The 12,323-nt window shown below is 46.6% G+C and overlaps 1 long non-coding RNA gene across 1 annotated transcript in view; it reads right to left on the bottom strand.

The window, feature by feature from the left end:
• The window catches only part of LOC309547181, a 683,824-nt gene that overhangs the window by 261,969 nt on the left and 409,532 nt on the right, over window positions 1-12,323 (bottom strand). The gene's annotated exons all lie outside the window — the stretch shown is intronic.

Raw genomic sequence — 12,323 nt, 5'->3', positions numbered from 1 at the left:
ACCCGATGTCTGCCGGTCACTCGGCAATCGGTGGGGGAGAGGGAGAATGTCAGGCAGCTTGTGTAAACAAGCGACCTGTCATTCTCCTCGCTGTAAAACACTGATCACACGGATCTACTATGTAGATCCGTTGATCAGTGTCCTTACAGCTGAAGCCACAGCCAATCACAGTAGAAAGCACGCCCCTAGGGACACACATAGCCCCTCCCTCCCAAATAAAGTTAACCCCTTCACTACCAGTGTATTTTTAAGCCCCGTACACACGTACCGATCGTCGTCATACAAACGTTCGTCTTTTCTCCCCGGGATGTCGATGTCTGTTGAAAAGTGCAAAGACAGCACAAGAATTTTGTCCGCCGACTTCAGCTGACTGCAGAAGTGATGTCATGTAATGGTTAACTTTCCCTGTGTTTTTTCTTTTCTGAGCATGCCCAGTCTTGCAAATCTGCGGTCTGTCGGCTGATTTCTGTACTGACTGGCGAACAATCGTCCGTTCTGGTGTCGACCAACAAAAATTTTTATGTTTGCAAGAAAGACTCTTGTCCGCAGAATGTGCACAGACAGCTGTCGGAGGCACCATACTAACAAGCGTACAATCGGCACATCTTTCGTTCGCCGACGTTTGTATGACGACGATCGGTACGTGTGTAAGGGCCTTTACAGTAACAGTGCATATGTATAGCACTGATTACTGTAGAAATGTCACTGGTAACCCCAAAAGTGTCAAAAATGTCAGTCAAGGGTCCGATCTGTCCGCCGCAATGTCGCAGTCCCGCAAAAAAAAAATCGCAGATCGCCGCCATTACGCGTTAAAAAAAAAAACAACAAAAATGACAAAAATCTTTCCCTTTGTTAGTAAACGCGATAACTTTTGCGCAAACCAATCAAAATACGCTTTTTGTGATTTTTTTTACCAAACATAGGTAGCATAAAACAAATTGGCTGAAGATGTTAAAAAATTTTGATTTTTACATTTTTTTTGGGGGGAATTTCATATAAAAAAATGTGAAAAATATTGCTATTTTTGCAAAATTGACGCTCTTTTTTTGTTTATAGCGCGTGATCAAAAAATCGCACAGGTGATCAAATACCACCAAAAGAAATCTCTGTTTGTGGGAAAAAAAGGACGCCAAATTTGTTTAGGTACAGCGTCGCACGACCGCGCAATTGCCTGTTAAAGTCACGCAGTGCTGAATTGCAAAATACCCCCTGGTCGGAATGGGGGTAAAATCTTCCAGGGCTTAAGTGGTTAAAAGTCCTTTATCTTGTGAATAGTTAATTTGGAGTATCCCACTATTTCCTTCTCCGATATAAACACCAAAAACAACTACAAATCCCTGCCTGGAAGGATCACTGACTGAACCAAGAAGTAAAGTGTTAAATTGTGAATGCCAGTATGGCTAAGGGTAACCCAGGGGGACCCGAGAGAGTAATATCACGCAAGTCCTCAAGGGGCAGTGCTACATAAATAAGGAAACAAGTACACAAAAAATAAAGTGCAATGTCACAACAAATATGCAGGGTTTTCTTTTTACAGTGAACCACACCAAAAAAAAAAAAAAAAATAATAATAATAATTGAACTTAAATGTAGTCATTCACACTAAATTAGTGTTCAACATTAATTTTTATGGATTTCTGAAAACCTGCTAACCACAAGATCCATATCTATTTGGGATGCAAGTCCGGCCTCAAGTGCCAAGGTGTAAAATCATATGAGATTGTCATTTGTAAACGAGCACTGCAGTGGACTCACTGCTCAACTCACCCGCAGGCGCCGTGACCTCTGCCATAGATGCCCCAGGCCTGCTGCTCCTCGTGTCGTCCTGTGCTTTGGCTCTGCCCACTGTCAAGAAACAATGGGCATCAAATGCATAATTATGAAATATTCCTGACATCATTTTACAGTTGTATATATATATAATACATGTCAGTAAGTTTGATATGTCCAGCTGTAAAATCATATGAGATTGTCATTTGTAAACGACCACTGCAGTGGACTCACTGCTCAACTCACCCGCAGGCGCCACTGCCCCTGTGACCTCTCCAGTATAATCTGTCTTTTGTTCCCCACTCTTATAAACAGCATTCTGCTCTCTCCTTGTACCCCCTTTTGGCATCACTGTAAATGTAATTTAACCACTTTACCACTGGAGGATTTTGCTGTCTTACGTCTGGGCCACTTTTTGCGATTCGGCGCTGTGCAAATTTAACTGACAATTGCGCGGTCGTGCGACGCTGTACCCAAACGAAATTTACGTCTTTTTTTTCCCACAAACAGAGCTTTCTTTTGGTGGTATTTGATCACCTGTGCGATTTTTACTTTTTGCACTATAAACAGAAAAAGAGCGTAAATTTTGAAAAAATAACAATACTGTATTTTTAACATCCTCCCAAAAAAAATGTAAAAATCTAATTTTTTTAAAATTTTTGGCCAATTTGATTTCTGCTACCTATGTTTGGTAAAAAAAATCACAATAAGCGTATTTTGATTGGTTTGCGCAAAAGTTATTGCGTTTACTAACTAAGGGAAAGATTTCTGTCATTTTTGGTGTTTTTTTATTTAACGTGTAATGGCGGCGATCTGCGATTTTTTTTTGCGGGACTGCGACATTGCGGCGGACAGATCGGACCCTTGACTGACATTTTTGACACTTTTGGGGGTACCAGTGACATTACTGCAGTAATCAGTGCTATAAATATGCACTGTTACTGTAAAAATGACACTGGCAGGGAAGGGGTTAATTTTATTGGAGAGGGAGGGGTTAATGTATGCCTGGTGCTTACTGACGTGTGGGGGGGGGAGGTGACTTTGTGAGACAGGGACAGATCGGATGTCCAGCTATGCTGAACAGTCCGATCTGTCACTCCCTGTCACTGAGGAGATCCGCCCGCTTGTGTTTACACACAGCGGGCGGATCTCCAGACTCGATCCCCGACGATCAGGGCAGAGCAGCGGCGATCGCCGCTGCTCCTCCCCTGGCCCGACTCCCGCTGTGAATGAAAACAGCGGGAGCCGCCTACAGGGGAGGAGTCTGGCGACGTAGGTCTACGTCGTCAGACGGGAACGAGGCACTTTGCCGCAGTACTATTCCAGTACTCAGCGGTAAAGTGGTTAATTATCTGCCGGCACACACTCACTGTTAGGAAGAAGAATCTTGGTCGGGTCTGGAGCTGCTGAACAGCAGGCGGCTGAAAAGGCTGTTGCTGAATGCGTGCTGGTGACGGTCTGATACTGCAAGGGCAGGGTCTGGCTCCAAACCACCACCTACGCATGCGCCACCCGCGCTACTGGACAGGCACAGAGGCCAGCCCCCGCCATGTTCGCCCAAACACAGTGCGCCCCCCGGCCATCCTGAGCCTGAATATCATGGCAGCTGGGGGGCAGGGAGACATTAGAAAATAAAAAGGTCAGACAGACCCTCCAGCATCCCCCACTGGCTGGGACAAGTCAGAGTAAATTAGACAGGACAAGGTCCTATTTACTGGGACTGTCCCGTCAAAAACAGGACAGTTGGCAGCTATTTGTGCGGTCACGGTGCCTCTGCTGGGCTGGTGCGGTGCACAGACTGGACAGTGACCTGGCTGACCTCACTCTAAAATAGATGCCCCGGGCCTGCTCCTTGTGTCCTGACTCCTGTGTCTGGTGGTCTGTGAGTCTGACTGGCCTGACCTGTCTGTGCCCTTTAACCTCTTGCCGACCGCCACAAGTAGATTTACTGCGGCGGTCAGCCCCGGCCAGGCAGAGTGACGTTAATTAACGTCACTAGCCTGGGAGGGTCTGGGGAGCGAGCGCGCGCCCGCAGAGGCGCGCTCCCGTGCGGTCACGGACCCCCCCCCCCCGCGCGTGTGACTGGCGGACCCGATGTCTGTCGGTCACTCGCCGATCGTCGGGGGAGAGGGAGAAAGTCAGGCGGCTTGTGTAAACAAGCCACCTGTCATTCTCCTCAGTGTAAAAACACTGATCAGACGGATCTACTATGTAGAACCGTTGATCAGTGTCCTTACACCTCAAGCCACAGCCAATCACAGTAGAAAGCACGCCCCTAGGGACACACATAGCCCCGCCCTTTAAAAAAAGTTAACCCCTTCACTGTCAGTGTATTTTTACAGTAACAGTGCACTGATTACTGTAGAAATGTCACTGGTAACCCCAAAAGTGTCAAAAATGTCAGTCAAGGGTCCGATCTGTCCGCCGCAATGTCACAGTACCGCAAAAAAAATCACAGATCGCCGCCATTACGCGTTAAAAAAAAAACAACAAAAATCTTTCCCTTTGTTAGTAAACGCGATAACTTTTGCGCAAACCAATCAAAATACGCTTTTTGCGATTTTTTTTACCAAACATAGGTAGGATAAAACAAATTGGCCGAAAATGTTAAAAAATTTTGATTTTTACATTTTTTTTTTTGGGGAATTTCATATAAAAAAATGTGAAAAATATTGTTATTTTTGCAAAATTTACGCTCTTTTTTTGTTTATAGCGCAAAAAGTAAAAAGCGCACAGGTGATCAAATACCACCAAAAGAAAGCTCTGTTTGTGGGGAAAAAAAGGACGTCAAATTCGTTTACGTACAGCGTCGCACGACCGCGCAATTGTCCGTTAAAGTCACGCAGTGCCGAATCGCAAAATACCCCCTGGTCGTTTAGCAGCCAAATCCTCCGGGGCTTAAGTGGTTAAAATGGACGGCGGCCTGCTCCTTGTGTGGTCTCCTGCCTGCTGTGCTCTGCTTTCTCTGTGGCTGGGAGACAGCGCTCAAAGATGTGAAAGTGTCTGAATTTACACCATTAAAAACACATAATAAATATACATATCATATGAATTTCTAAAAAGAATTATATTGGGAAATAAATTTTAAAAAGTTCATATGAAAAGCGAACCCCCAACTGGTTCTTCAAAGTGCCAAGTATTGAATTGTCTGTGCTGTACAAAATTGTGACAGAAAAAATAATAATACAATGCAAAGTGCTAGTGCAATTGTAGTTAAATAATTCCAAAAGTGCAACGTGCTCAGTGCAAGGGATCGACCACATGCAGGATCAAACACTGGGGGGGATCTGTAATCGAGTTGTGCACCCACTTACCAGACGGCCCCTTGAGGTCTAGCTCAGGTAAGTGGTCTTTGGAATGGTGTCCAGTCTTCCCACAAGCCGTTCCTTATGCAGATCCTACTTAGATGTATACAAAACCGTCCCACTACATGGGCGTAGTGGGTCACGCACTACGCCAACGTCACTTCTCGCCATTGGAACGCATACCGGCGAATGCAGCACTTCCTGGTTTCAAAGCCGATTTTTCTAAACTGACATGTAAGTTACTACTATTTTTGAATTAAACAAGTTTATGCATACTACACCATGAGTCTGCCTACCTCCTTGTGCCCCCTATGAGACCACCATACCCACCGAGAGGTTAGACTCCGGACTCGGTCGTAACTTGCAAGTGTTTAATACATAGAAATAGCCACATTTTTGGGGGGGCACGCTGTAATTTTGGTGGGGCCGTGGCCCCCTCTGGCCCCACCCTAGTGAAGCCACTGGCGTAGCCACCCACAGTGTGCAGAGAGGTACTAGAGAAGAAGAGGGGTGAAAGTGAGATGTGGATGGGGGATGCAGAGGTAAGCAGCTGTGGAAGAAGGCACTCTATGTGTAACGTGCCCCTGAACTGTGCACTCCGTGTTTAGCGCACTCCAGAACTCTGCACAAAGAGCACCCCAGAACTATGCACTCTGTGTTTAGCGCACTCCAGAACTCTGCACAAAGAGCACCCCAGAACTATGCACTCTGTGTTTAGCGCACTCCGGAACTCTGCACATAGAGCACCCCAGTACTATGCACTCTGTGTTTAGCACACTCCGGAACTCTGCGCATAAAGCACCCCAGTACTATGCACTCTGTGTTTAGCGCACTCCGGAACTGTGCACATAGAGCAGCCCAGAACTATGCACTCTGTGTTTAGCGCACTCTGGAACTCTGCTCATAGAGCACCCCAGTACTATGCACTCTGTGTTTAGCGCACTCTGGAACTCTGCGCATAGAGCACCCCAGTACTATGCACTCTGTGTTTAGCGCACTCCGGAATTCTGCGCATAAAGCACCCCAGTACTATGCACTCTGTGTTTAGCGCACTCCGGAACTCTGCACATAGAGCACCCCAGAACTATGCACTCTGTGTTTAGCGCACTCCGGAACTCTGCACATAAAGCACCCCAGTACTATTCACTCTGTGTTTAGCGCACTCTGGAACTCTGCGCATAGAGCACCCCAGTACTATGCACTCTGTGTTTAGCGCACTCCGGAACTCTGCGCATAAAGCACCACAGAACTATGCACTCTGTGTTTAGCGCACTCCGGAACTCTGCACATAGAGCACCCCAGAACTATGCACTCTGTGTTTAGCGCACTCCGGAACTCTGCACATAGAGCACCCCAGTACTATTCACTCTGTGTTTAGCGCACTCTGGAACTCTGCGCATAGAGCACCCCAGTACTATGCACTCTGTGTTTAGCACACTCCGGAACTCTGCGCATAAAGCACCCCAGTACTATGCACTCTGTGTTTAGCGCACTCCGGAACTCTGCACATAGAGCACCCCAGAACTATGCACTCTGTGTTTAGCGCACTCTGGAACTCTGCTCATAGAGCACCCCAGTACTATGCACTCTGTGTTTAGCGCACTCTGGAACTCTGCGCATAGAGCACCCCAGTACTATGCACTCTGTGTTTAGCGCACTCCGGAACTCTGCGCATAAAGCACCCAAGTACTATGCACTCTGTGTTTAGCGCACTCCGGAACTCTGCACATAGAGCACCCCAGAACTATGCACTCTGTGTTTAGCGCACTCCGGAACTCTGCACATAGAGCACCCCAGTACTATTCACTCTGTGTTTAGCGCACTCTGGAACTCTGCGCATAGAGCACCCCAGTACTATGCACTCTGTGTTTAGCGCACTCCGGAACTCTGCGCATAAAGCACCACAGAACTATGCACTCTGTGTTTAGCGCACTCCGGAACTCTGCACATAGAGCACCCCAGAACTATGCACTCTGTGTTTAGCGCACTCCGGAACTCTGCACATAGAGCACCCCAGTACTATTCACTCTGTGTTTAGCGCACTCTGGAACTCTGCGCATAGAGCACCCCGGTACTATTCACTCTGTGTTTAGCGCACTCTGGAACTCTGCTCATAGAGCACCCCAGTACTATGCACTCTGTGTTTAGCGCACTCTGGAACTCTGCGCATAGAGCACCCCAGTACTATGCACTCTGTGTTTAGCGCACTCCGGAACTCTGCGCATAAAGCACCCCAGTACTATGCACTCTGTGTTTAGCGCACTCCGGAACTCTGCACATAGAGCACCTCAGAACTATGCACTCTGTGTTTAGCGCACTCCGGAACTCTGCACATAGAGCACCCCAGTACTATTCACTCTGTGTTTAGCGCACTCTGGAACTCTGCGCATAGAGCACCCCAGTACTATGCACTCTGTGTTTAGCGCACTCCGGAACTCTGCGCATAAAGCACCCCAGTACTATGCACTCTGTGTTTAGCGCACTCCGGAACTCTGCACATAGAGCACCCCAGAACTATGCACTCTGTGTTTAGCGCACTCCAGAACTCTGCACAAAGAGCACCCCAGAACTATGCACTCTGTGTTTAGCGCACTCCGGAACTCTGCACATAGAGCACCCCAGTACTATTCACTCTGTGTTTAGCGCACTCCGGAACTCTGCACATAGAGCACCCCAGTACTATTCACTCTGTGTTTAGCGCACTCTGGAACTCTGCGCATAGAGCACCCCAGTACTATGCACTCTGTGTTTAAAGCACTCCGGAACTCTGCGCATAAAGCACCCCAGTACTATGCACTCTGTGTTTAGCGCACTCCGGAACTCTGCACATAGAGCACCCCAGAACTATGCACTCTGTGTTTAGCGCACTCCAGAACTCTGCACAAAGAGCACCCCAGAACTATGCACTCTGTGTTTAGCGCACTCCGGAACTCTGCACATAGAGCACCCCAGTACTATTCACTCTGTGTTTAGCGCACTCCGGAACTCTGCACATAGAGCACCCCAGTACTATTCACTCTGTGTTTAGCGCACTCTGGAACTCTGCGCATAGAGCACCCCAGTACTATGCACTCTGTGTTTAAAGCACTCCGGAACTCTGCGCATAAAGCACCCCAGTACTATGCACTCTGTGTTTAGCGCACTCCGGAACTCTGCACATAGAGCACCCCAGAACTATGCACTCTGTGTTTAGCGCACTCCGGAACTCTGCACATAGAGCACCCCAGTACTATGCACTCTGTGTTTAGCGCACTCCGGAACTCTGCACATAGAGCACCCCAGAACTATGCACTCTGTGTTTAGCGCACTCCGGAACTCTGCACAAAGAGCACCCCAGAACTATGCACTCTGTGTTTAGCGCACTCCGGAACTCTGCACATAGAGCACCCCAGTACTATTCACTCTGTGTTTAGCGCACTCCGGAACTCTGCACATAGAGCACCCCAGTACTATTCACTCTGTGTTTAGCGCACTCTGGAACTCTGCGCATAGAGCACCCCAGTACTATTCACTCTGTGTTTAGCGCACTCTGGAACTCTGCGCATAGAGCACCCCAGTACTATGCACTCTGTGTTTAGCGCACTCTGGAACTCTGCGCATAGAGCACCCCAGTACTATGCACTCTGTGTTTAAAGCACTCCGGAACTCTGCGCATAAAGCACCCCAGTACTATGCACTCTGTGTTTAGCGCACTCCGGAACTCTGCACATAGAGCACCCCAGAACTATGCACTCTGTGTTTAGCGCACTCCGGAACTCTGCACATAGAGCACCCCAGAACTATGCGCTCTGTGTTTAGCGCACTCCGGAACTCTGCACATAGAGCACCCCAGAACTATGCACTCTGTGTGTAACCCCACCAACCTCTGCACTCTGTACATAATGCACTCCTGGTATTTAATGCCCCTTTAAGACCCCCCCCACTGTTATTTAAATTTGACCATACCCACTATTTGATGCAGTTTGGAGGGTGTATGTGTCGGAAGGAGGAGGTTTGGGGGGGTCGTGGTCGAGTTCCTGCAGCTATTTTCCGAGATAAAAATCCCTGTGCGCACCCATATGTAAACGGTGTTCAAACCACACATGTGAGGTAGCACCGCGATCGCAGTGAGACAGCGACAGCAATAATTCTGGCGCTGGACCTTCTGTGTAACTCTAAACAGGTAAAAAAATTTAAAGCATCTCCTGTGGAGATTTTTAAGTACTGTAATTTGTCGCCATTCCAGGAGCGTGCACAATTTTAAAGCATGACATGTTGGGTATCTATTTACTCGGCATAACATCAACTTTCACATTATACAAAATAATTGTTATTTTTTAAGATTTATTAAAGTGTATTTTTTCCAAAAAAGTTAAACTGCTGTGCAAATACTGCGTGACATAAAATATTGCAATGATCGCCATTTTATTCTCTAGGGTCTCTGTTAATGAAAAAAATAAAAAAAATATATATATATAATGTTTGGGGGTTCTAAGTCATTTTCTAGCAAAAAATACTGATTTTAACTTGAAAATAAAAAGTCCAGAAAAAGGCCCGGTCAGCAAGTGGTATTGTAGCACCCTCCTAGGTAGGTGCTAGAGAGAGAGTATAGTTTTGGATCCTTTCTGCTTACCAGAGGGATTGCCAGGTAAATCTATATTTTTCTCTCCCTACCATAGAGCAGGATCTGCTAGTGAGGTCTGCTCATGGAGCACAGACGCAGCTCATTCTGTCTGAAGTGTTTCACACTGGTCCAATAGGGAGGCATATTGAACAGTGGGAGGAAACCTGACAAATGAGTGCACAGGCATTTAGTACAGCCCTGGTCATTGGCAGAGGAAAGTGCCTCTGTGCATGTTGGGTGACAGTATAAATACCAAGGACACATGTGCTTGGGGTCTTTCAGCTGGAGAACAGGGTCCCGGAGGGAGGGGGCAGCTGCCTCTCCTCTGTAGAAGTTGCCATGCAGCCTCAGGTGGTCAACCTGAGGGCCTAAGAATTAGAGAGAGACTGAACCTGGAGGACCTGCAGAGCTGACTGGAAGGGAGACGCTGGAAAGGATCTGAGTCTGCATACAGATCTGTGTCATGGGGCCTGACCTAAGGGGGGGGGGGGACATCCCTTATGCTAGAAGAGTCAGTGAGTAGGTGTCAGTAAAGGGGATGTGTCCTGAAGATAATGTAGTTCATCAAGTCTGTTGCTGGAGAAAGCAAGAAGACTTAACCCTTTCCATACAAGTGGCAGTATGGTTAAAGCAATGTGACTGCTTCCACAAGTAACCTGGTAAGGCCAAGTGAGAGTTGTCATCATCTACTGTAAATAGTTTGAGTTGGAGTATCCCACTATTTCCTTCTCCCTTCCAAGTTCCACAATAAATATCAAAAACCAACACCCCTGGACTGTTTATTGAGTAATGAGCCATTGGGAATAAGGATGGATGTGTGAACTGTCCCTAAGTGACTGTGTGTTGGTAATCAGAGGAAGCCCAACGAGTCATCACACAGCAAGTCCGACGGGGACAGTGCTACAGTATAAAAGGTTAAAGACGCTCTCTAGATTGTTATTGAGCCATTGAGGAAAAGGAAATATGCCTGGCTGTGCTTGCACTAAAATTTGGGGGAAAGGACCAGCTTATCATCTGCGGCTCCTTCAGGGGTGCGCTACACTTATGTCACCCTTCAGCTGTGGTGAAATGTATTTAACCACTTGCCGACCGCTCACGTTGACCGTACTGCGGCAAAGTGGCTCGATATCGTCCAGCGACGTAGACCTACGTCGCTGGACTCCTCCCCTTGTGGGTGGCTAACGTGCGCCGCCGGAGGCTCGCTCCCGCTATTTTCAGTCACAGCGGGAGTTGGGCCAGAGGAGGAGCGGCGGTGATCACCGCCGCTCTTCCCTGATCGTCGGGGATCGAGTGTGGAGATCCGCCCGCTTGTGTAAACAAAGCGGGCGGATCTCCTAAGTGACAGGCAGGGACAGATTACAGGATTCAGCATAGCTGAACATGCGATCTGTCCCTGTGTCACACAGTCCCCTCCCCCCACACACGTTAGTAAGCACCAAGCATACATTAACCCCTTGATCACCGATAAAAGTTAACCCCTTCCCTGCCAGTGTCATTTTTACAGTAACAGTGCATATTTATAGCACTGATTACTGTAGTAATGTCACTGGTACCCTCAAAAGTGTCAAAAATGTCAGTCAAGGGTCCGATCTGTCCGTTGCAATTTCGCAGTGCACCAAAAAAAAAACCGCAGATCGCCGCCATTACTCGTTTAAAAAAAACAATAAAAATGACATAAATTTCCCGTAGTTAGTAGCTGCGATAACTTTTGCGCAAACCAATCAAAATACGCTTATTGCAATTTTTTTTACCAAAAATATGTAGCAGAAAACAAATTGGCCTAAAATGTTAAAAAATTTAGATTTTTACTTTTTTTGGGGGGGAATTTCATATAAAAAATGTGAAAAATATTGTTATTTTTTCAAAATTATCGCTCTTTTTTTGTTTATAGCGCAAAAAGTAAAAATCGCACAGGTGATCAAATACCACCAAAAGAAAGCTCTATTTGTGGGGAAAAAAAGAGCATAAATTTAGTTTGGGTACAATGTCGCACGACCGCGCAATTGTCCGTTAAATTCACGCAGTGCCGAATCACAAAATATGGCCTGGTCAGGAATGGGGTAAAATCTTCCGGTCTTAAAGCGGTTAAAAATACGTTCATTGAGAATTTTTTTGTCAAAGACATGTAGCTAAATCCATTTTGGCCTAAATATATGACAAAAAATTAATATATTGGATATTTTTTAACTGTCAAAGTAGAAAAATATTGCTATTTTTTCAAAATTGTCGCTTTTTTTATTAATATCGCAAAAAATGAAAATCGCACAGGTGATCAAATACCACCAAAAGAAAGCTCTGTTTGTGGGAAAAAAAGGACGTAAATTTCGTTTGGGTACGGCGTTGCATGACCGCGCAATTGTCAGTTAAAGTCGCACAGTGCCGAATAGCAAAAAGTGGCCTGGACGCTGGACAGCAAAATCCTCCGGTGGTAAAGTGGTTAACGGTAATCAAACAGTGAGAAATTCCTGACAGCTTTGATGCACACACTCATTGTGTGATATCCTTGTACCGCACACACCACCAACTTCGCTGCAGACAGTTAATCTTTTGTATAAATTACAAATTCCAGTCACAGCCCCGCCCTCCTTTGTGTCAATGCACAGAACTGGTTATGCTACTTCTGGTTCCAGACCATTGCGCTGTAA

This window comes from Pelophylax lessonae (assembly GCF_965119305.1).
Source record: "Pelophylax lessonae genome assembly, chromosome: 2".
Taxonomy (NCBI): domain Eukaryota; kingdom Metazoa; phylum Chordata; class Amphibia; order Anura; family Ranidae; genus Pelophylax; species Pelophylax lessonae.
The sequence above is the reverse complement of the archived record's forward strand: the minus strand, read 5'-3'. Positions and strand labels throughout refer to the sequence as shown.